Genomic DNA, 25,914 nt, shown 5'->3' on the forward strand with positions numbered 1-25,914 from the left:
ACAATTCAACTAAGCTCGATAGCTTAACAAGCCAAGTATTACAAGGAACCAAAAGCTTAATTTGCTATAATCCGCTAAACCAACGAAATCTGTATGGTACGCAGCACCACACAAATTCCAACACCACTCGACGCGCGTTTCGCCCCGACACCGGAACATCCTCAGGAGATGTAGACCTTACAATGTCTAATTGCAAAGCTTTCTTTGCAATTAGACATTGTAAGGTTTGCAATTAGACTTTTGATTAGATTGCGTTGTATATCATGGACTTCCGCAAAAATATAACGCCTGCTTCGATAATACAGCCAAGTATTAATTTAAGTCCAATAGGTATATTTCTTTAACTAAAGATCACAAAAAAAAGAGATTTTTATTTCTCAGTTAAATCCAGTACTTTAATAAAAGTGTTAAACGAACGCTTAATTTATTTATACTTCGTTACACGTAATAACGTTGCCTTTCAAAAAATTGTTTTCTCTCTTGTTTATTTTAACGGTTCATCCTTGACTTTTACCGATAATATTAGCATTAATTCGCGAAACGAAAAAATATACGATTGTGACTGTACTTATACACAAAAGTAATATATAAAAACTTATTACAAGTTAAACGACTATTTGGATTTTAATGCGGCATTCAACCTTGGTTACTTTTATTACAAAGCTATTGTTGTTGGCAAATGATAAATTTACCCTTACGACAAATTACCTTTTTTGCAGACATCTTAATATACATAAGTCACATAAATTATCGTTGCAAAATTACCTGTGGAAAGAACCTGCCGGGCGATTCAGAACACTCGATTCGGTAAGTTATCGTTCGATAAGACGTATTTTTCAATGAAGAGTACGTCTTATCGAACGGTAACTTACCGAATCGAGTGTTCTGAATCGCCCGGCTGGTATGGGGCATAATAATGTTATTTACCATGGTAACCATTATTTAGTGTTTTATCACTAAATAATCACAAATTATTTAAATTAATTCACGGCTGAACACAAATTGCATTATAAAATAAAAACCGGCCAAGTGCGAGTCGAACTCGGATACGAAGGGTTCCGTAACATCATACAAGAGATAACACTTTTAATTTTTTTTTAATTTCCATGGCAGCCAGTTTGAAATTTTATTAAGTATTTGTTATCATATAGGCAATTGATATAAATTCTGTGAAAATTTTTACTCTCTACGGTTCACGAAATTCAGCCCGCTGACGACGGCTAGACAGCGAAAGCTTATCTAGTAATAGGATCCTATTGGATTTTTTTTGTTACGGAACCCTAAAAAATCAATGAATTTTTGAAATCACAATCGTTAAACTTTTAAGACAAAATGCGTGGAAGCAACTTTTTGAAAGTCAAAAAGGTCATTTCTTTTCAAATATTAGTATCACACGAGCCTATTTACGCAGAACCAGGAGTGCCAAGTACATATTTTCTAAACAAAGTCATATACAAGTGTAAATTAAAACTTTATAACACCCCCGACAAGTGAAGGTTACAGTAACTAGTAAAGAGCTGATAACTTTCAAACGGCTGAACCGATTTTTTTGGATTATAGCTAAGAACACTCTCGATCAAGCCACCTTTCAAACAAAAAAACTAAATTAAAATCGGTTCATTAGTTTACGAGCTACGATGCCACAGACAGACACACAGATACAAACGTCAAACTTATAACACCCCTCTTTTTGGGTCGGGGGTTAACAAAATAAATGATCGTATAAATTATAATCCTTATTAAAACGTCATCCAAGTATGGCGTCAATTAAATCGAATGCGATAAACGAATCGAAGGCGATACTGTCGCAATGGTCATATGACACGGCCGCTGCCTACGTAAAATAGCCTACATTTTATTGGGACATATTACGTAATGGTTCCAATATTGAAGTATTATCAAAAACGTGATACCTACTATCATTGGTTTAATTATCACGTACGATCACGGGTATGGGTTGGGGATGGGGATATGGATAATGAATCTGTCATACTATTTCCAAGTTAGCCCTCTTCCATCTTAACACCTCCGCAAGATTCCATTTCCGTCCTTATGTCGTTGACATTATATTTACGCGCACAAAACACTTTGCGGCATGGTGTATTATTAAATAACTAATTATTTTATTATTTATCTTTATATTATTAACTATCTGACGCACGCTGACTTTGTCCACGTGGATTTAAGTTTTTCGAAATCACGTGGGAACTCTGGTTTTCCGGGATAAAAAGTAGCCTATGTGCTAATCCAGGATATTATCTATCTCCATTCCGAATTTCAGCCAAATCCGTCCAGTGGTTTTTGCGTGAAGGAGTAACAAACACACACAAACTTTCGCCTATATAATAAGTGTGATAGTGTGAAGTGTGATGTGATTAAAAAAATACACAGTAGGTATATTACTGTAGTTAACCAACTAATAATAGTAATTTTGCGTGCATATTTTAAGCATTTTCCATGCATATTTGCATGCATATTTTAAGCTTTTTATGTTGCATATACCTAATCCGGTCTCTAATAATGAGTCATGGCTCTATTATAATAATGAGAATTGAGAACATGCCTGAAAAACATATTCATGCCTCAAAGGGACGCAAACTAATTTTTGTTAATTTTAATAATGAGAATTGAGAACATGCTTGAAAAACTTGTTTATGCCTCGAAGGTATGCAAATTATATTTAACTAAGCGTCGGAAAAAATGACTATCTACACAAAATTGTATGCTCATGTTTCTGAATTTTAGAAAGAAGCCAATCGAAAATTGATTACAATCATATGGTAATACACAAAGTCGCCGATGGCCGTGAAATGAATATTAAATACTGTGATACTCGTATTTCCTGCTACTGTATACTCTTTGAATTATTACGAGGAATCGAATACAAAGACACATTTAGATTTTTCATTACTTGTGTCTGGTTGGCACCTATGACATAAATTATTTTATCTTTATTATGAATCAACATGTAACGTTTTGTGGAGTATTATAAGTCCCTGGGTTTGTGTCCGTTTTAATATCTATGGAAAAGTAGCTTATGCCCGCGACTTTATCCGCGTGGACTACATAAATTCCAAACCCCTATTTTACCCTCTTAGGAATTGAATTTTCAAAAATCCTTTCCTAACGGATGTCCTCATAATAGCTATCTGAATGCCTTTCAGCCCGATCTGTCTAGTAGTTTGAGCATGTGCGTTGATAGTCCAAGTCAGTCAGTCAGTCACTTTTTCCTTTTGTATTATTTAGAGGTCAGGTAAATATTATGTTATATTTTGTAACTTTAATCGGCTTACGTCTCATTCGCACGAGAGCTTTTTTAACGTCCGTTAAAAAAGCGTAAAAATAGAACAAATGCATTCGTAAGTATCTGTTCACACGTTAACGCTTTTTTAACGCGCACTTTGTATTGTCAGCGCAACGCAGGGTTTTTACGCAACGCTTTTTTAACGCTCGTGCGAATTAGGGCTTACTTAACTACTCTCTATGAATTTAAGCCTGCAAATCCTATTTTATTTCATTTATTAAAAACGTTTAATGTACAGAAACGTTGTTAGCACATCCAGAAATATCGGAGAAATCGGTGTACCTGCACACTTACCAAGCAAAACAAATTGAGAACTTCCTTCTTTAAGAAAGTCGTTCTTAGAAAATATCCGTGTATAGTAAGTACCTATACCTACCTAAATAAAAGATTCGACGTAATTCCCTTCAAGATAAGCGGATGTTCAAACGGATGCTGAGGAGAGCACAAACGAACACCAATTTACCAACACACTATTAAAATAATGAGGGAATCATTCACCTCCAGACGCCTCACGTATCGCGTTTTCATCATCGATGCTAAAGGGCCAGGCTAAATTATTCCTGCACGCGCCATAAACTTACAATAATGAACCTAGACGCTTTAGAAATAGAGTCGAAATTTTAACAGTAGAAATTAAAGTGCATCAGCACGTTTCGGCGTTAAAACTATCGATTATTATGATCGATAGCTAATTTGCACCAAGCTCTTGGAGCAACCTATTGCAGAGAATCTGACGGTTATATTTGGTTAAAATCGATTTAAACTATCGTTTCCATATTAATACCGATGTTCTATAATTTTTTAATTACGTTATTCGTCAATTCCTAGTAATAGTTCCGTACTGCAGAATTTAATGTATTTTATAAAAACGTTTATATTTGAATGGCCGCCATGAAAATTAAAAAATTAAAAAAGTAATTATATACCTACTTATGATAGTACGGAACCCTTCGTGTACGAGTCTAACTCACACTTGACCGATTTTTATTAAGTGCATTGCATTCTGCAGTAGGTACAATCCTCATAGCCAGAGAAATGTAGGTTCAATCCTTGCCAGTTCTACAATTTTTCATAGGTATAATTTTCGGAATTTCCTTCAAGTGTAAGTAAAACACTTTAGTGAAATTATAAAATGGTTTACTGGCATTAATTACAATATAAGTTGCCCATTGACCTTTTCAAGTAATCGGCGAGCTGTTAAAAAAATCAGCCAATGTCGTTTTGTATGCAGAAAAAAAATCTTCTTTTAGTTACAACAAAACATAAAAATCGACCTTTAAGTTGTCTTTTACAAAGCTCGCTAAATATGTTTTAAAGACATAAAACGTGAATAATAATCGGGCAAGTGCGAGTCGGACTCGCCCACGAAGGGTTCCGTGCCATCGTACATACAAGAAATAACACTTTTTAATTTTTTTAATTTTCATGGCGTCATTTAGTAATTTTTATTATTTGTTGTTATAGCAGCAATAAAAATAGACATATTGTGAAAATTTCAACTCTCTACCTATTACGGTTCACGAGATACAGCCCCTGACACACAGACAGACGGACAGACGAACGGACATCGGAGGTTAATAATAGGGTCCCGTTAGCACCCTCCGGGCACGGAACCCTGAAAAACAGTGTCTTGATATACCGGTATGGTATTTTTAGCTATAATTAGGAAACTTATTAAAATAATTAAGTAAATTCAAAGAGCAACAGTAGTTCGCTCTGGCAACAATCTTTGATGTCATTTCCATAGCTTGATGTTTACTCAGAAATTAAACTATTTAGTATAACAAGTGTAAATTAAAAATTTATAACACCCCCGACAAGTGAAGGTTACAGTCATAACTAGAAAAGAGCTGATAACTTTCAAACGGCTGAACCGATTTTCTTGGATTATAGCTAAGAACACTCTCGATCAAGCCACCTTTCAAACAAAAAAAACTAAATTAAGTTTAGGAGCAACGATGCCACAGACAGATACACAGATACACACGTCAAACTTATAACACCCCTCTTTTTGGGTCGGGGGTCAAAACAGTTGATAAAAACAGTCCAGGTGGCAAGTGCATCTCAATCTCAGCCGTATAAGGTCGGTCATCATAATATCGCATCTTTAGGTCAAAATGTTTGCATCAAAAACACTTTATTCAGAAGTTAAGAAAAACTGTTTTTTAAGCTGCATAAGGTAGGTACATTATTATTAGATTTAAAAAGATTTTATAATCGTGCTATATTGCATGCACCTACAAATGTTGTCGGCGCAGGAACGGCAGTCAATCCCTGCGGCATATGTATACAGCAACGTTGACCCAAGTCATGACTGGATGGATAACAGACTTTGGAGGTCCAAAGGTATTTTTGTTTGACCACGTCACGACCCTAAACAATGAGAATACGATATATAGAGATTTTAGAGCAACCAGACCCATACTAAAAACCCGGAAGTACCTATAGGCTGAATGTATTTTATTACAAATGTGCCGATTATCAATTACCATTTACAAGTCATTCATCAAGCCTTAAGACAAGGGGCTGAGCTGCAGTCGAAAGTAGTTATGCATAAATTTATAAAGATCCCGACGCCTAACGGTAAGAGAAATTTAGAACAATGGAAGCGAATAATCGATTTCACGGTCTCGATTGTTATCACTCGCGGCTTTGACGGCTGTCGGCACTTATTTATAATCCTTTTGTATTTGACACTATCTCTTAATCGATTTTTAGCGTAAATTGACGATTAATCGATGGCTTCAAAATAATCCGACTTGCGCTTAATCGGAAGTTGCTACTCTCAAATGAATACCAACCTATTTAGTTAACTTTTGAAAGCGAAAAAACATTCAAATATCTAATTATGTTAATTACTAGCAACCCGTCCCGACTTTGATCGGGTTGAACAACAATATTAGATATAGTCTATGGTCATCTAAAATATAGTTTTTAAACAGTGAAAAAAATTTTCAAATAGGTGCAGTAGTTTCCAAGAATACCCTCCAAATACGCACAAACTCACAAAATACGCTTTTTTTCTTTACAATATTATTATGTAGTACTAGCCGATGCCCGCGACTTCGCCCGCGTGGATGAAGGTTTTTCGAAATCCCGTGGGAACTCTTTTATTTTCCGGGACAAAAAGTAGCCTATGTGCTAATCCAGGATATTATCTATCTCCATTCCAAATTTCAGCCAAATCCGTCCAGTAGTTTTTGCGTGAAGGAGTAACAAACATACACACACACACACACACACACACATACAAACTTTCGCCTTTATAATATTAGTGTGATAGTGTGATAGAACATTAAAATCTTAGAAAACTTCAACATTTTAAACCCTTTCGAAATTAAAAATGCTTTAACCTCAGCAGAAACTCAACACTAGGAAGATTGAGATGAATTTTATGCACATAATTTACATTAAAGAAAGCGGTGTATTTCAATAATATCAATAGAATAGTATTTTTAATTCAGTCAATGTATTAATTAACTTTGATACTGATTTCTACGGGTCACTGTCTGACCAAGACCTCTAGCTTATGTAATGTTATGATCATTTTACGATGTTTTTATGTTTTTTAACTGTGGTGAAAGTAACAGGTGTGACATCGCATATTGTCGCCTAGAGAAACTGAGACTGACGGATACTGATTTTCACCGTGACTGACCGGTTGTAGACTATTAACGAGCTATTAACAGGGCTCTCTCCGTCACTTACTCCATACAATCGTAGCCCTTATTTCATTTGAATATTAAGCAACCAAAGTCCATGAAATTTTGCAGACATATTTTAGAAACTAATATCTATGCTTGTGGTTTTCCAGATTTCTGTTAGAATATTCGGTTTCAAAGTTACGAGGTCTTAAAAATTCACATACAAATCTTTGAGCCCCTGTAATTTTAAAACTGCATATTTTTAGAAAAATCTAAAACACCACAGGCACAGATATTAGTTTCTAGAATATGTCTGCAAAATTTCATGGACTTGGGTTGCTTAATATTCAAATGAAATTGGAACTACGATTGTATGGAGTAAGTGACGGAGAGAGCCCTGTTAGCGAGCTACTAAATGATTATTTTGTTATGTTGAGAGTATTTGTTTGATGGTGACATAGTGTTGAGAACATCGATGGGTGAGAAGGTGGTTGTGAATAAGATGCTAATGAATAATTTGTAAGCCAATAAAGTGGTTGATTTAACACTAGATATTTTCCTTCACGATTTTACCATAAGATTTAATATTATATCTTTGACAATATTATGGCCATCTACTGTTTTTCTATAGGTAAACTCTTTAGTAAACTCATGCACAATGAAAGCGGAAAAAACTTTACCTACTGTATATTACTTACAAGTTACAGCTTGTATAGCTGTTGTATAGTTCTTAAATAATGTCTGTAACACCCTGGAAACATGGCTAATATTCTTTTAAAAAAAAAAAAAAAAGATGAGGTTAGGGCTGTGCAGAGATACCAAAAAATTAGTTAGAGTCTCCTAGCGTAATTCCCGTGGGAGATGATAATACAAGAACTTCAAGAATTTGTTAAAACTTCCATGTAACAACCCTGCAATCAGCTGATCGCGGAAATATCGCTGACTAAAAAACTTCAGTAACTTGAAGGACCGTTTGAAAGTTTGTCAAGTAACAGAAATAACGAAAGAATCTATGGCAATATAATTTTGACATAGTCATCAGCCCAATTCTTACCATAATCTATACTAATAAATAAAATTGGAGTGTCTGTCTGTAATTTCGAAATAACTACCTCATATTAAGCTCATATGGTTATTTGAACGATACCATAACTGAATCACACGTTTTTAAAATTTTTGTCTGTCTGTCTGTTTGAAAAGGCTAATCTTTGGAACGGCTGAACCGATTTTGACGGGACTTTCACAGGCAAGTAGAGGATTGACCAGGGCGTAAAATAGGCTACTTTTTTAACCGACTTTCAAAAAGGGAGTTGTGTTTTTCTACCTATGTACACCGAAATCTCCGAGATTTCTGAACCGATTTGCGTCATTTCTTTTTTAATCGAAAGAGGAACTTTGCGACATTGTTTCATAAAAAATTTGGAGTCCAACTCCTCAATCCTGATGCTGCAGGGGATCTGACCAATCCACGCGGGCGAAGCTGCGGGCATCAGCTAGTAATAAATAAAGAAATAAAAAATGACAATATTGTGTAAGGTTATTTTTAAAAATTGATTTGAGTTGTCAAAAATAATATAAAATTATTAATTTACCTAATGCAGGTAGTTTGATAAAATCGATATTTGGCTCATTCGATGTCATACAATCTGTTGCTAGGAGGCCAACAAGATTGAACTTGCATAAATACGGGTGTTTCGAAGGTTTTAGTTCAGTCTCCTTCTGAGATTCGGAGCGATATCGCATATTTTCGGTTTTTGTATTGTGAACTGGATAATTAGATGTTGTGATAGCAATCACGCTCTAATTAAATTATTTATTTTGGCATTAGTTTGTTTAGATTAAAACTCTCGTATAACCTTACACATTAAACTTGTGTTTTTTTGTGTTGGTTCTGGAGAGGACATTCCAATAATTCGATAAAAATATTTAAATAATACCTGCTTTTCTGAGTGACGCCAATAATTCAGAAGCGGGACGTGTCTCACGTTGTCTTAATTTCGCTTTGGTATCTTTTTGTAAACAACCCACATTTGATTAAAATTTTTATTGAGTTTGATTTGGTGATTAAAATTTTTAGTTTTTTTTTTAATAATTTAGTCTTTTGTGAATTGGAAAGTAATTTGCAATGAGTGGTTCAGATTTTGTATACATCGAATGAGAAGTTAGTCGTTTGGATTTATTGTTGACTTGATATTAAAACTGAGAGTTCGGCAGTTCAAGGGTAGGTTTTAATGATTTGACGGAGGGCAGGATAGCCCATCATTTCGATTTGACTTAGGGCAAGGAAGCCCGCGACTGACATGACAAGATTGATTAGAAACACGAGGACGTGTTAAATTCAGGACGGCCGAACTGTAAGGTTATTTTTAAAAATTGATTTGAGTTGTCAAAAATAATATAAAATTATTAATTTACCTAATGCAGGTAGTTTGATAAAATCGATATTTGGCTCATTCGATGTCATACAATCTGTTGCTAGGAGGCCAACAAGATTGAACTTGCATAAATACGGGTGTTTCGAAGGTTTTAGTTCAGTCTCCTTCTGAGATTCGGAGCGATATCGCATATTTTCGGTTTTTGTATTGTGAACTGGATAATTAGATGTTGTGATAGCAATCACGCTCTAATTAAATTATTTATTTTGGCATTAGTTTGTTTAGATTAAAACTCTCGTATAACCTTACACATTAAACTTGTGTTTTTTTGTGTTGGTTCTGGAGAGGACATTCCAATAATTCGATAAAAATATTTAAATAATACCTGCTTTTCTGAGTGACGCCAATAATTGATACAGCGCTAATTACAGACCAAAAATAATATGAGTCATAATTTGTCATTAATCTTTAAATGATTGAACATTAGCCAACATAAATTGCATTTTAATATTTAAATCATTACTTGTTTAAAAAGGTCACTACCGATAAACAAGGTTAATCATGATGGTCAATTGATTTCAATAAATTGATATAAATATTTTCATGCTTAAAACTCATTTCCTTTTCCAAATTGAAGATATAGTTACCACTTATAATAATTATATAACGGAGGCCGAGGGTGTTATCAGGTTATCGTGGGCATATTTTTCACTTTTTTATTACTTTGTAGGCGCTTCTGATGGTTATTAAGATTGAAGCATGATCTAACCACTAGTAAACCTGGATAATAACTAAGCGGATATGTCAGGATAGCAACCTTTAGATTAACCGAGCCTTCGTGGGCGTACTAACGATATTCTTGGACTATCAAGTGATATTGAACTACCTTCGACTACAACCATGATAACTCTCACTTACTGCATGTCACAACTACCAGCGTAACTAGGTAAACCTAACCTAACCTACCTAGACCGGCTCCTCCACCCCTACACCGGTCCCAAACCAACCATCTAACCTAATCACCACAATAACAACTCGTTCAACCACCAGCACCACTTTAAGTAACGACTACTCTAAAACCAGTACGACAGTAACAGTACGACACTCACACACCGTATCTACTGAGAACCTACTCGGACCGAAGCCAGCACAAGAATGAATCGCCAATCGCTACGCTAATATTCTGATAATAATAAAATGCGAGAGTGAATTCTGAACACAGCAACGCGTGCCGATCAAAATCCAACTCTGACAGTGACAGCTAAACAAAAATGGCTGCGTTCTTCACGTAACGTTACTTTTCACGGAGTCTATGACATTAAAACCTCTTTTTAATATTGACTCTACGACACGGCCATTCTGACCGGCGTACGTCCTCGTACGCTAAATGTCACAAAGCATGTGAGGACAAAACCATAACCACAAATCATTATACCGCTCGTTCATCCTGACTAGCAGTTAACTGTCAATGAACATCTTTCTCATTCTAAACCTGGACATCAATGTCCCCTCAACCACTCAATTTTAGTGGACCGGACATCAGTGTCCCCTCAGTCACTAAACCTCCGTAAACCAGAAACATTACAATAATTAACGTACAATGCTATTGGTTATGATTCTGACCATCACGGCTTTTTCTAGGGCTCTTTGGCTTGACTAATTCATCACATCTCAACACTTAGGAAGTTGACACAACCAACCTAGGTTAAGGAATCACTTTCAACTGATCATCTGTCTAAAACATAGGCTAACACTGCGAGAAGAACCAAAACCTAATTACAAGAACCTATCTACTGACATGTCGCAACGCGAAATTTAGTTGAACCGATTCTAAACTACAGTTCATATGATTAGAGCGCAATTGCTATTGCAACTCTTAATCAATCATGATCTAAACATTATTCAAAACGAATTTACCACTGGTTCGGAATGCCACAACCTAGCGAGAAGAACCAGCAAGAAACTCGGTGGCGTCTAACTGAGTCATTAAAAACAAAATTTTTTTTTTTTTTTTGGTTGTTGTTAAGGATATGTGGTTAACTGTAACTGTCGTCCTTAGTACCACGCTGAACGAACCTAAGTTCGCAAACAGATGTCGCTCTACAATTCAGCAGTACAACCATTTCATAACAGATGGTGCTTTAAATAATGGCTACTTTAATGTTGGTCTCCGATACGGCCAGAACTGACACGTCACACGTCCCTGTGTGATGCTTGTGTAAAGAGACAACTTGCTACAATCAAAAGCTCGGCTTTTCCTGATTAACTTTTAGTGAAAGAGTTCATTATGTAACAAAGTAAAACGCTAGTGCCAAACAAGAAGTTCATTGTTGACATCATACTGCTACAGCTACAATACGAAATTTTCTTTAATTCTCTACAGCATGGTTGGATAAGAAATCAACTCTATCTCATTAGTGAAGACCATCCCAATAGTGAATAGTATCACGTGTCCTTAGTCAGCAAAACTATCACCTAAACCGAGCACTAGTAACTCATGCCACCTAAATCGAGTGACGATAAACGTGTCGTTACTATCACCTAAATCGAGCAATAGTAACTCATGCCACCTAAATCGAGTGACGATAAACTTGTCGTTACTATCACCTAAATCGAGCAATAGTAACTCATGCCACCTCCATCGAGTGACGGTAGTCGTTACTAGAAGTAGTAACTCATGCCACCTCCATCGAGTGACGGTAGTCGTTACTAGAAGTAGTAACTCATGCCACCTCCATCGAGTGACGGTAGTCGTTACTAGAAGTAGTAACTCATGCCACCTCCATCGAGTGACGGTAGTCATTACCAGAAGTAATAACTCATGCCACCTTCATCGAGTGACGGTAATCATGCCACCTATATCGAGTGACGATAGTCGTTACTAGAAGTAGTAACTCATGCCACCTCCATCGAGTGACGATAAACATGCTACACTACACTGCGCATTGCCACAAGGGATCTCTACAATACGCCACGCGTCCACACAAGAGATCGCCAGACTCTACTAGATCATCCACCACAGTCATGTTCCACTGTCGATCACAACATTTCATCAATTTTCTCACGAACTTAATTGTCGTTCATCAAGTGAAAGGCGACAGAGACCACGTTAAACCGTTTTACTAGGATCTACTAAATGAAACTTAAGTTTTCGGTCGTCCTTGAACGCGGTAATCCTCTGACAAAAGCATCTGATTATTCATCAAGCAATGAAAATAATCGCGATCTATACTCAGTTATCCGTGTCCAAATTCTTAAAATCAATATTCGAATTAGGAATACTACATTCACCAACAATCTTGCATTTTAAAATAAAAAAGTAGGTACCCGCAGTTATCGTAATTGAATCGGTTATTCCCACAAAACGACGGTGGTTCGATATTGCTTTGTTTACGTTTCAAAATAGAAAAACACCTTCAATTCCTGTTGCAACATGTTCCGCGAGGTAATATCGGTAGTAAGAGCCAGTTTTTGCAAGCGATAACCAAATCATTTTAAAATAAACAAGCACGTAAGACACACCGCTGTCTTCTCATTATTATTTTCAATGCAGAGGGTACTTTTAATTACCTCGATTAAATTCTTTTAGTCTAAGACTAGTAACTCACTAAATTAATCATCAGACTTCTCTGGAGCCCTAGGGCATCCCACTTCTGATAACGGAGGCCGAGGTGTTATCAGGTTATCGTGGGCATATTTTTCACTTTTTTATTACTTTGTAGGCGCTTCTGATGATTATTAAGATTGAAGCATGATCTAACCACTAGTAAACCTGGATAATAACTAAGCGGATATGTCAGGATAGCAACCTTTAGATTAACCGAGCCTTCGTGGGCGTACTAACGATATTCTTGGACTATCAAGTGATATTGAACTACCTTCGACTACAACCATGATAACTCTCACTTACTGCATGTCACAACTACCAGCGTAACTAGGTAAACCTAACCTAACCTACCTAGACCGGCTCCTCCAACCCTACACCGGTCCCAAACCAACCATCTAACCTAATCACCACAATAACAACTCGTTCAACCACCAGCACCACTTTAAGTAACGACTACTCTAAAACCAGTACGACAGTAACAGTACGACACTCACACACCGTATCTACTGAGAACCTACTCGGACCGAAGCCAGCACAAGAATGAATCGCCAATCGCTACGCTAATATTCTGATAATAATAAAATGCGAGAGTGAATTCTGAACACAGCAACGCGTGCCGATCAAAATCCAACTCTGACAGTGACAGCTAAACAAAAATGGCTGCGTTCTTCACGTAACGTTACTTTTCACGGAGTCTATGACATTAAAACCTCTTTTTAATATTGACTCTACGACATATATATTAATTTCACTGTTTCTTGTAAATGTATTACTTGATTTTATAATGCCCCTAAACGTGATGTTTTACCGGACAAACAAAAATAATGATACTTAACAAAGTTTACAATTTTAATGTAAAGATATGATATTGTATTCAACATCAATTTTTTATAGGAATAAAGTAACAAGTTCTTTTGCGGCAATATATCATCACATTTAAAAGAGTCATTTATCAAAAATTAACACTTTATTGTTATAAAAAAATTAACACAGTGGCTCTAAGACGCAAAAGTTCATGGTTAGCTAAATCGCGAGAATATTCCACTCTTCAAAGTGTGTAAAATAGAATCAAGTAACCTTTGCTCATGATTAATTGAATTTGTAGTATAACTATTATTTATTCTACACATTGCTGTCGGCATTTAATAAAAAATTAAAATTAGAATTAAATTAAAACTAAGTAGCCTTGTTTAGATATTGAAATGAAGTTAAGTACAATGTTCTTGGCATTTTGATTCCACAAGGCAAATTGTTAAGTTTATAAACACGACTCAAATGTTCTACTATAAATTCGTTTTAGTGTACATTTCAATATTATTAGGGAAAATGATGAAACTTGTGAAAAGAAGTGCAAAAGAGCAAATATTTAAGAGAAAATAAATTATCAGAATATTTCATGAAGGCAGAACATTCAGAAAAAGCAGGAAAGCAGAGGATGTTATATAAAGAACTGTATTGACGAATTAAAGTCCTTGAAATAGATAATGTTGGTTTATAATGGCATAGGGTAAAGTACATCATAATAATATTGTGTTGTGTAGAAGGTAATTAATCACATCAAACCACAAATCAAACGCTTGGAGGTTACAGATTAAATTATATCAATACATACACATCTTCGTTGTTACGTTAATACGATCAGCACTTTATTAACCAAGCATCAAACTAGTAATAGGACTTCGTCTGTGTTGGTGTTAGCTGGCGGGCGTGCTCTGCCGTATTGGAGAGTTTTTTTTTTTGTTAAAACTGCCTGGAAAGCGATCTAAGGGGGTGCCGTGCATGTGTCGGCGAGCGCCGGTACAGACGGGGTCCACACTTGTATAGTTTCCCTAACTTGTTACAAAATTATAACTACAAACTTGACATTGGCTAATCTTTGTAAAGCCAGACGAGAGAGAAAAAAAAACTAGTACTACCGGTTAGTTTATTAAAGAGTGATTGCTATCTGCATGAACCTGGTAGTCGTCAATTAAATGTTTATAAATAAATCCTGGAAAGGTATATGTATACATGTAGCTGATACTATAGATGAGAGTTTTGAAATACTTATGAGTGGTGTCTTGTTTGGTATAAGGTAGTTTTAAGGTTGTCAAACTAGAAAAATTATTCTCTGAAAAAGACGAGGAAATCCGATTTTCTTGACTAATTTTTATTTTGACTGTTTCATCCTAATTCCACAGTGGTACAACTGACAAGATGATAATAATACAATGTGTTTTATTTTGAACGTTATTGGTAGAAGAGATATAAATGGTAGGTACATAATATAACCCTGGCTAGGCAGTAATTGATAAATTTACAATTTGTTCATATAAATTTTCTGTTCTTAGCGCCAATAATTCACAAAATGACTCATACTAAACTAGGTATAAACTATAGTTGAGATGTAAAGGACGGCCATTTGATAAAGGTTATTGAGATTAGTGTTTTGACATTTAGAAACATGCCAATATGGCGCGGACCGGTAACAGGTTTACGCTATTATGGTAATTATATCTTGTAATTATACTGATTGGTGGGTTGAATGTTTATTAATTAAGGACTACTTTTAGAAAGGCAGATGTTATTAATAATAACACCACTGAAACATTATAATGTTAAAGTAATACCGACTTTGGCTAGCCAAAAGATAGTGATGAAATTGAAAAATTTTCACGGCAGAAATAACTATAGTAAATTCGTAGAAGTTACTTTAAGAATCTTATGTTCCGTCATGATATCTTAACATGAATTATCTGGTAAAATCCTTTACTAGCAAATAAAGCTTAAATTGGCTTACCTATAGTATCTCGATAATCGTATACCCCAGTCGCTTAAGTGTCTGTAAAAAACAAAAACAAAAACTTTAACATTTTATTTTCAAACAAGTAAAAAATGAAGAATGGAGATTTTTTTGTCGACCGTAAATGGCGAATGCTCGTGAGGCATGTAACATCTGCCCCCCAAAACGTCACTTCATGATGACCACGACCGCTCTGCCAAGAGTGTAACGACAAAGAAGAAGAAGAAATGGTTTTCCTTTGACTTTTTAACACTACTTTTAAATATTATACAAATTTTAATTAGTACTTAACTTCTTAATAAGTATTTTTAACAGATTTATAGTGAACCAGAATCCACAAAACAGAGCCCGATAGACGATATTTGGAATAAGTTTCGCTTTATTGCGTCTAGATGTCATCGTTTAAGTCGAAAATTAATTAAAAATTAAAAAAAAGTAATTTGAATTCTCACTTCTACATTCAACCAATATAGGCTAAAGTTAAAAAAATCACAACAGAGCTCCAGTACAAACGATTCCAAAATTCAATAAATTATAGGTTAAAGTTGACAAAGAAATTTGAAGAAGATGTGGATGCTAAACGAGATATTAAAGAGCGAGTAGATAAAAAGTCTGTCGAGTGCAAAAACAACACGGAGCCTTAACTTAGTAGCGAAAGCTAGTAAAAGTTATTACAAATAAATCGCAAAAAGCTTTTCACGCAACCTAAGTAGTAGAAACCAAGAGTAAACTCAAGGCACTTAATGATATGACGTAGAATGTCATTCAAGATGAACTCCAGAGTTCATAGCACCATCATCAAAAAGCAGTTACCGCCAACGTAAATACAACTGAACGCTCAAGGAAATCGTCGTAAATTGACCCAACAAAATTAACTAACGAATTACATATTATATTATTATACTGTCTTCCACCGAAAGTGAAAATAACGAAAGTAAGAGGTGATCTGACAGGTTGATCGGCCATTTTGACCAAAACACATGAATGAATTTGTATCTAATCATTTAGGAAATACGATTTCAATTTGTTTGTATTAGGCTCAGGTATGTCTGGGCGCGGTTAGGATTTAAATACGATTATCAACTTCACTACTTTATTCGTCATATTATGCATACGATGTGATGTGACAAGTTATCTAAGCACATTAATAACAAAGATTATGTGGAAATTACTGGCGGCTGATATAGTCTTTGTGTAAAAACGACACAAAGACATAAGAAAATACTGTTGGCATTGTAAGAATAATTTAAAACTAAATGCGTGTAACGCTATGCAAATTAAAGACGTAAACCGAGGTAAGTAAACAAAGTGATTACTGATTACAATGAAAGGCGAGGGAAAAATGTATAAACCCACAGTACTTTTAGTAAAAATAGTAAATGGCTGATGATCAGACATCATAAAATAAGAATTAATCATTTTTTTTATAGCAGTTCGTGGACATCGAATCAAAAAGGCCGATTGTATAGGTACAGACACAGTCTGATCTAACAGCGAAATCTTGCCCAGTCAAACAGTTGACTAAGGCGATGCTGAGGTAAATAAAGAAGGTATGTTTTAATGGTAAAAACTAGGTAAATATTGAAAAAATTATCACAGCCGAGCCCAAAGGTGGTCAAAATTGAATACGATCAAAAGCAACAAGATGCTATCAGGACAGGTAATAATATAAGAGCACACAAAATTTACTGAACAGCAAACAGAAAGGTCGGAGAGGTTGAAGAGGATATTAAGGTTAATGGGATTATTATTGACGATGATTGATAGACTGAAGCAGGATATAAGATTTTTGGGACCCAGGTCTTCTGACCGCCAATAATGGAGAATGCTTGTTTATCAGAGTTTTAGATCTTAGATGAGTAGACGATGATGATGACCCACAGTGGTAAATTATTTTGACGATTCAAAAGCATTTCTAAAGTTTATTTGGATAAAAAAAAATCTATTCTATTCGATTCTATTCTATACAGTTAACCTAGGCGAAAATAGTATAACAAATTAAATAACCGTCGATACTCGAAAATTATTCGAAAACCTGTATACCCGCTTGGATTTTATGTAATCGAACGGGCAAAATCTCATAATAAAATTAATCCGTTGTGTTACGTAACCGAAATCTGGCACTAGGTACATCGAAACCGGATGCAGTGACAAGTGCATAGCGGAAGTGTGCTCAGGCGTAAAGCAGTTTTTATTGGTCCGCATTTTATGCATAATGAACTGTTAAAAGGAAGGAAGTGACGTAGTTCGTAATTGATTCGGCTTGAGGACAGTTTTAGAGGTATCCCTTTATCTGAGGCAAGTGATGTGCGGCAGTATTTTTTTTTATTCAGATACAAGTTAGCTCTTGATTGCAATCTCACCTGGTGGTAAGTGATGGTGCACTCTAAGGTGGAATCGGGCTAACCTGGAAGGGCTATGGCAGTTTTCATAAAACCCATACTCCTTTGGCTTCTACACGTCATTGTACCGGAGCACTAAATCGCTTGGCGGCATGGCTTTGCCGGTAGAGTGGTAACTAGCCACGACCGAAGCCTCCCACCAGACCAGACCAGAGATTTAGAAATTATGAAATTCAAACCCTTGCCGGGAATCGAACCCGAGACCTCCAAGTAATTGGACCACAGTGCTAACCAATGCACGTCCAGGGATGCCGTCAAACCTTACCTACCTATTTACCAAGTCGATTAAATAAGTTACTTAAAAAAAAACTTTATGTATTTACAAGTCTACTGATGACATCAGGCACAGGAAGCCACTGGACATAAAGCATAAAGCTATGGGGAATGAAAATCTCTTCAAGAGATCTATGTGGTCCAGCTGTACCTAGAGATCCATTGTTTAAAATGACGATGTACAAAAATAATGTCACAACAAGAAAAACCTATCACAAACAAATATATAAAGTTATTTCAATGCATGCTTCTCTGAAAGTCTATTCCTATGTGAACAGCTTTATTTAAATAATATTATCTTTATACTTCAAGATAATATTATATATAATAGGAAGAATAGGAATTAATAATTTAAGAATAAATAGGTATGCTGTGTAATTGTTCCCCTATTTACATAATTCCCGATTTATCGATACTATTGCCTCTACGTCAAATCAAATCATTTTTCAAAAATAATATATTCTACAAAATTGAGCCCTAGAAAAAATACTTATGAACAAAGCCTTGAGCGAAAGTACAAAATTGTGTTTATTAAACTTTATGTTCTTAAATAACATAGTATGAAAAGCCGCAAGCAAGTGCCTAAAAACCTTTTTGTAAAACAAGTATTAAAAAATATTAACATCCTTTAAGTATTAGCCTAACCAAAAGTTGTACAAGTTCTACAACCAGGTCAAAGCTCTTCAGGCTATGTTATTGAATTATAGCCCGTATGCGTTACACAATAAGGTGTAATTATGAGTGTTATGTGATATTATGGTAAGATATAAGTGGCGTTGAACTCTATCCTACGCTTCGTGAATCTAAATAAGTGTAGTGTTATTATAGTGTGTCACGTGGTAGGTGTAATGAGAACTATTACACCAGGCTATAATTAAGTGCAATGTTTTATTTTATTACCTTTGCAGTAGCTATTTATGGACCTCCAACTCAAAAAGAGGGGTGTTATAAGTTTGACGTGTGTATCTGTGTATCTGTCTGTGGCATCGCAGCTCCTAAACTAATGAACCGATTTTAATTTAGTTTTTTCTTTTGTTTGAAAGGTGGCTTGATCGAGAGTGTTCTTAGTTATAATCCAAGAAAATCGGTTCAGCCGTTTGAAAGTCATCAGCTCTTTTCTAGTTACTGTAACCTTCACTTGTCGGGGGTGTTATAAATTTTTAATTTACACTTGTTAAAATACGTTGGGGTTATACCATAAAAGTATTGCTTTTAAAATGATTTACTTGAAATCCGAACACATAAACTTTTTATGATATTTTCTTTGACTTTAATATAATATCTTGTTTGAATATTATACACCTCTGGTCATTGGAACAGGAAAAAAATTGTATCCACTTTCCAAAATAAATTGAACACGACGCCTTTTAAATTGACATAAAGACGAGACACGTAGATCCCACCAAAAACATTTCATGTAAAATGTTGCCAAGACTCACAAGTTCATAATGCTTTCACTGTTAAAAAGTGATGAGATCTCTAGTAGAGCCAAGCCCCTAGCTGAGCTTAGAATTGCGCTGCCCATGGGACCTATCCCAAGTCCAAAGTATATAGCTCTTAAATGCTCTTGAGTATATCACATTTATAACAATAAAGAACAAATAACTCTACTTACAAGCTCTGATTTTACAAACCCTAAATCTTGGTTAAAAAAGGACGGCTTGGCCGTTTAATGTTCGTGGTACTTTTATCTGATATGACATTTAAGCCCGGAATAGCTTGTGCGACAATCATGAAGTATAATAAAAATTAGTAATTGTCGAACAAACTATTCCTTATGACCTTAATATAATATATTATGCCATGTAATGCTTTCACGAACATTAAACGGCCAAGCCGTACTTTTTTAATCAAGATTTAGGGTTTGTAAAATCAGAGCTTGTAAGTAGAGTTATTTGTTCTTTATTGTTATAAATGTGATATACTCAAGAGCATTTAAGAGCTATATACTTTGGACTTGGGATAGGTCCCATGGGCAGCGCAATTCTAAGCTCAGCTAGGGGCTTGGCTCTACTAGAGATCTCATCACTTTTTAACAGTGAAAGCATTATGAACTTGTGAGTCTTGGCAACATTTTACATGAAATGTTTTTGGTGGGATTTCATTTCTTTTTGGCAGGTGCCCTAGATTTTTTTTTGGATCTATTTTTTGTAGGTACCTACATCATTTTCATGGCCCGCTCTCTATCGTTACCTCTTTTTTTAAAAGCTTTTATTCTTGCAATGTATGTAACTATGTTTGTTTGGGTGGAATCTTGCAACTCAATTTTAAAGCAGATATATCAAATTTCAGTCTTTTAGGACTTCAGGAAACACATTTTTTAAATGTACAGACTGGGAAAAGTTTATTTTCCTGTTGTTTTAATGAAATCCCTAGCCTACATACCAAATTTCAGTCTTCTAGGACTTAGGGAAGTATTTTAGAACTTTTGACTAGAGGGGTTTTGAATGGCAATAAATCTGAAACCATAACAGGTAGACAATTGATACTTGGCACGTTTGATAAGTCTGTCAAGGACATATTATCCTGAAAATATCAGCATTTTAGCGATAGACTTTACAAATAATTTGCTTCCCCCATACGTGTGAGTGGAGGGGGAAATTTTTAAATTTCTTAATTTTCCTGTAGTTTGTATGCAATTTCTAGTGTACACACCAAATTTCAGTCTTCTAGGACTTCGGGAAGTACCCTAGAATTACAGACTAGAAGTTTTGACTGTCAATAAATCTGAAACTATAAAAGCTAGACAATTGATACTCAATGCGTTTAATAAATCTGCCCAGGACATCTTATCCTGAAAATATCAGCTTTCTAGCGACAGATTTTACAGATTTGCTTCACCCGTAAGAGGCGTAGAGGGGGGGCATTTCCAATTTCTTAATTTTCCTGTAGTTTGTAGTCAATTTCTAGTCTACATACCAAATTTCAGTCTTCTAGGACTTCGGGAAGTACCTTAGAGGTTTTGAGTAGAGGTTTTGATGATCATCAGTGAGGGACGAAATCGGCGTATTTTAGGTATCAATAAATCTGTAACCATAAAAGCTAGATATTTGATATTTAGTATATTTAGTAAATTTGCTGAGGACACCTTATACTGAAAATTTCAGCTTTCTAGCGTCATCCAGACCGAAGTTATGACGGGTCGAAAATACGGCGAAACACTTCGAGAAAAAGGTACGTAGCGCCCCGGCCGCCGTTTGGCTCGTCTTGGCGGGGGCACTGCCGTGCCCCCTGATAAATGCTCTTAGGTAATAAATAATTACAGATCGGCTAAGTTACATAATATGCAAGCAGCAAGCCCAAAGTTGTAATTGTTCATAACTTAATAATATTTTCAAATAAATCTTTTAACGGTATATTATTAACTATTGAAAAAATCAACAGAAACATTTAAGAGGTGCGCACATATTGTGTTTTTACTACTTCATATTTTTTTCACGGAGTAACTTACAATAACTTATCATTAAATAATTTTTTGACCAATTTATTTTTTATTTTTTATAAAAGTTTTTATTGGAACGCTGATTTACTAACTTATTAATACTAAATACTAAAAGTTAAATGTTAGCAGTTTGCCCCTTTTGATTGTACTATAATAGTTTTAAACCGCTGCACCCTTAAACTGTTCTCATTATTTTGCAAAGAGTTTTTCATTATTTAAATTGTGTAATGACTGTATTTTACCAAAGTATGCGAACGGCTTAGCTAATTTAAGTTATGCAATTTCGTTTTACCCACAACTATTAAAGCTAGTTTAAACGAACAACTATAACAATTATATAGTTAAGTTATTAATACATTGTTGCGTAAGATGCGTTGGAAGATATTCATGTAATCTATTTTGAAATGTTATATTGATCACGATTTCCCCATGAGCACGCGAATTCTCCTGTGTATTCGTAGATATGTATAGTATACATATACATTATACATATATATACATTATATTATATATGTATACATATTACTTTATACATATCTACGTATTTTACATAGAATACATGATTTATATCTACTCATACACTCAGCTTATAAATTAGCTGCTATAAACGTTTTAGAGTGTTCGGATGGGCTCGATATTTTTATTACCCATAGAAATCGTATTAGGTATGATGAACATGACTATTTCCCCTTCCGTTCAACTAAACTTGTTCTAGAAGTGGGTACGACAATTTAGTACAAGAAATGAGGTTTGAAATGACTTGTAGATATACGAATTTCACCTGCACCGTTTTAGGGTCCCGCGAACTATCCACGTGAATGTCCAGCAATCATACTTCACACATTTGTGTGTGTGTGTGTGTGTGTGTGTGTGTGTGTGTGTTTGTTGTGTATGTTTGTTGTTCCTTCACGCAAAAACCACTGGACGGATTTGGCTGAAATTCGGACTGGAGATAGATTATATCCTGGATTAGCACATAGGCTACTTTTTATCCCGGAAAAATAAAGAGTTCTCCCGGGATTTCGAAAAACCACGGACAAAGTCGCGGGCGCCAGCTAGTAAAATATAAGATTAAAATAAAATAAGTATAAGAAGTGTTGGGATACTATAGACCTATCAATACAACAAAACCATGCCAGAGTGAACTAACTATGCTCATTTCTGATTAGTATACACTCGTGTCAATCAGCATTGCAATCAAGCGCTAAGTTAATATACTTAGTTGGAAATTGATAGTGGTATAAGACAAGCGTCTGAAAACTTGTCTTCAGATTTTTCACCCGATTTATTATTATAGTAAAAATAACAACAAGAAAATAGACCATGCGAACATGACGCTCTATTTGGAGCTCAAAATTCGTTTTCCATCACAAAATAATTTCTTATATTGGGTAAGAACAAAGAATATGAGTCTTATTATGTGAAGAGTGTATCAAGTACCAAAAAATGTCAATGCTTATTGTTTTTTTAACCTCCGACCCAAAAAGAGGGGTGTTATAAGTTTGACGTGTGTATCTGTGTATCTGTGTGTCTGTGTATCTGTGTATCTGTCTGTGGCATCGTAGCTCCTAAACTAATGTACGGATTTTAATTTAGTTTTTTTTTGTTTGAAAGGTGGCTTGATCGAGAGTGTTCTTAGCTATAATCCAAGAAAATCGGTTCAGCCGTTTGAAAGTTATCAGCTTTTTTCTAGTTACTGTAACCTTCACTGGTCAGGGGTGTTATAAATTTTTAATTTACACTTGTTAAACCGGTCAAGTTCGAGTGGGACCCGCATACGACGGGTTCCGTCCATCGAACAAAAATAACACTTTTTAACCCCCGACCCAAAAAGAGAGGGGTGTTATAAGTTTGACGTGTGTATCTGTGTATCTGTATGTGGCATCGTAGCTCCTAAGCTAATGAACTGATTTTAATTTAGTTTTTTTTGGTTGAAAGGTGGCTTGATCGAGAGTGTTCTTAGCTATAATCCAAGAAAATCGGTTCAGCCGTTTGAAAGTTATCAGCTCTTTTCTAGTTACTGTAACCTTCACTTGTCGGGGATGTTATAAATTTTTAATTTACACTTTGTAATATATTTTTATGGTGTAGCCACAAATTCACGGTTTTTAAATTTTTCCCTTTACTTGTGCTTTGTGTGTGTTTTTGAACTCTGGTTGTTTGTAGCGTCGTACCATAAATAAGTTTATGATAGCTGAAAATGTTCATAAGCCAGACAGCGCAGCGCAGACTGTCGCTAGTAATACTAATGAGGCGTTCATAGCAGGAATGTCTTTACACATGAGAATTCCCTTTGTTGCGTTATTTCATTCCGCTTTGTGTTTAGCGTCATTGTTGTTCTGAAGGTCTGGTTCGTGTAGGAAGACCCCAGTTGTTTATTCAGCGTTTTCTATTCACGTGGACCTCTGATGCCTAAATAGGCGAAGTCCGCTTTATTTGGTTCATTTTTAGAGTTCCGTACTCGAAGAGGACCATGGTACTACATTTCCATCTCAACCTGTTGCGGACTATGGTAGGTACGTTACTGTATCGTAACGAAGCCACGGTCGGGCTCTAGGATGAGAATATTATAGAAGAAAATCGAACTTGGGATCTTTCTGCGTACCTATACGCACAGTGGAATTAGAGAAGTATGCAATGCGCAAAAAACAGGAAGTATTCGCATTACATGCGTCATGGTGTCGGTTTTCTCGACTGCGTTGAAAATGAACACGCGGAATGTGAATGAAAACCTTACTTTTGTATCCAACTGCGACGTCGCGAGAAAGTGTTATTGTGTTTGGTTCATCCATTTATAGTACATATATATAGGAATAACCTAAATATCTTCAAGGCAATAGGCATCTTCTTGACAAGCTTGCTAAATCTCACCATTGCTTTTTATTTAGGATGTTTAAATCTAAGAACATCTTCCAATGAAAAATAAAACCGCACAGAAGGTTTCGTATAAGACCCCATCATTCGCCATTCACTACCGTACAAGATATAGGCACTAGGTATGTATTTTTTAATTTACATGGAATTTGCATTTTGAAATTTTTATTATCTGTTGTCATACTGGCAATAAAAATATACAATCTGTGAAAATTTCAACTCTCTTCCTATCACGGTTCATGAGATACAGCCCGCTGATGGACAGACAGGCAGACAGATATACTTAGGATACTACGGACGGGCGGACAGCAGAGGCTTATAGTACCTAGATGTAGGATCCCTTTGGTATACCCTTCAGTTAACAGCCACAATCCCTATCACATTATGCGTTTATGTGCACCAAACTATATTTAGGCACAATTTCAATAATATTTGATTTTTGAGTTCTACGCTTAAATACATTGCGTATAGGTACGCGTATCATTCCTACGCACCAAGGAACAGACACTTTAAGAAGTACATCATACTTATCACATGAAAGCGCTTTCATCCTCTATTTAATCAAATTTAATCCGCGCATCATGTATTTATGTACGTTTTCACATGCTTTCTATTCCTACGTGCGCACCACACATTACGCACGAGCTGCGATGTCGATGACAACGCGATTCGCTTTACGCACGACTTCGTAGTAGAGTGAATCTTGAATGACAAACAGATGTATTGGCCTCCTCAATCGTCTATGCAGTCTAATAGTCTGAGAATACGAAATTTAGGAGCTAGCGAACAATAATACCGTGTAATTACACTTAAGAAAAGGTGCACTACACGGATCGGCCCGCGAAATTCAAATTTAATTTGGTTTTTCGCATTTAGTAAAGTAATACGTTCTAGCCTAAGCCTACTTTGGCTTACGTCATTCTAATAGCGCCAATGGCAGTATCATCTCCACAGGTCAGTCAGAGTATCGACTTTTGTTAGTAGCTCACGTCAAACTTATTATTCACCACCGGCCTGCTACTGTGCAGAGGTCTCCTCTTAGAATGAAAAGGGCCTAGGCCATAGTCCGCCACGCTGCACTAGCCAAGGGCCATTGATAGACTTCAGACACCTTTGAGAACATCATGGAGAACTCTCAGGCAAACAGGTTTCTTCACGATGTTTTCCTTCAACGTTGAATCAAGTGATATTTAATTGCTTAAAACGTACAT

The 25,914-nt window shown here is 35.6% G+C and overlaps 1 protein-coding gene across 1 annotated transcript in view; it reads right to left on the reverse strand.

Annotated features, from left to right (window-relative positions):
- Positions 1 to 25,914, reverse strand: part of LOC123868082 — a 169,358-nt gene that overhangs the window by 104,650 nt on the left and 38,794 nt on the right. Inside the window, exons 2-3 of the mRNA XM_045910434.1 lie at positions 23,080 to 23,084; positions 15,711 to 15,753 (exon numbers count right to left, since the gene is read on the reverse strand). The gene's annotated coding sequence lies outside the window, so the exon portion shown is untranslated. The remainder of the gene's footprint in view (positions 1 to 15,710; positions 15,754 to 23,079; positions 23,085 to 25,914) is intronic.

The sequence above is a fragment of the Maniola jurtina genome, chromosome 9 (assembly GCF_905333055.1).
Source record: "Maniola jurtina chromosome 9, ilManJurt1.1, whole genome shotgun sequence".
Taxonomy (NCBI): Eukaryota; Metazoa; Arthropoda; class Insecta; order Lepidoptera; family Nymphalidae; genus Maniola; species Maniola jurtina.